We start from the raw sequence: 1,167 nt of genomic DNA, 5'->3' as shown, positions 1-1,167 counted from the left end.
ACAAAGTTCCCTATGCGGACACGGAATCTCTTCTGTAAAGGATTTGGAATTAACACCAAAGCCCGTAAAAAATACCAAGAAAAGTAACAATACTTGTTATCACACATCCAGGCACATATATCGTACTCAGTGGATAAAACTGGGGATATCAGAGGTTAACCTGTCATGCGGCTAGCTTGTGTTCTTGATAACATCATGGTATAAAACGCCTACCCATCATTACCTCTGCAGTGAGCAAAGATAGTCCGCCCCAAGGCAACACGGAAGCGGGGCGACTAGAACTACATCAAAAGAAACAACCCAGGAACAAGCAGGTAATATTACTTGTATTATAATCTATAACTTACAAAGTAAAAGTAAAGTAAGTATAATCTACTCAAAGGGGGCTCCACAGTAAAGTCAAATAAGTGTCGGTGACAGGGGGAAAAGATGGTTGGTCACTGTGGTGTTCCTTGAGCAAGACACGACAACCCTAGAGCTTTAAAAAAAATATATTAAAAAAACTCCAAGGTGCTGCAAGGTGGCGACCAACAATGGCATGGTTGTGAGGTTGTTCTGTATCAATGTAACATTGTGTATTTATCAAGGGGGTACCTGTTTTTGCTTAACCCTGTGCCACCATATTATTATGAAACATGATCAAGAAACAAATTGTAATAGACTTCTTGACATACTTTGAAATTTGTCTGTGTCAAATTTTGCTTTTTTATATTGAATAATAAGCACAATACAGGCTTCTCTTTACGTAGAAAGTTTCTTTTGCCGCTGTGTATATGTATATGTATATGCCTATGTATTTATGTATGTATGTATATAAGTGTGTATTTATGTGCGTATGTATGTTTGTCATTGTAAACCAAATTGTCTTTCTGGGGTCAATAAAAGGTTGCTTTTTTAAATGTAAAAATCTTTTTGCCAGTCACCAGCACAGTTTTTATGGGTACCACTTGGGCTCTAACACCAGATCGATTACATTTACACTTTCTTTTAAATGTTTAGTTGTAGACAGGGGATCCTTCGATTTTAAATCTAAATATTATTCAGTTCCGAAAGACTCTGTTGTTTCTGTCTGTCGGCATGTCTGTTTGTTTGTCTGTAGGTCCATTTGTTTGTCTGACTTTCCTTTCCTGTTTATCTTCCTGCCTGCCTGTCTGTCGGCTTCTCTCA

Source organism: Aplysia californica, unplaced genomic scaffold, assembly GCF_000002075.1.
Source record: "Aplysia californica isolate F4 #8 unplaced genomic scaffold, AplCal3.0 scaffold00029, whole genome shotgun sequence".
NCBI classification, from domain to species: Eukaryota; Metazoa; Mollusca; class Gastropoda; order Aplysiida; family Aplysiidae; genus Aplysia; species Aplysia californica.
Note: the sequence above shows the minus strand (reverse complement) of the source record.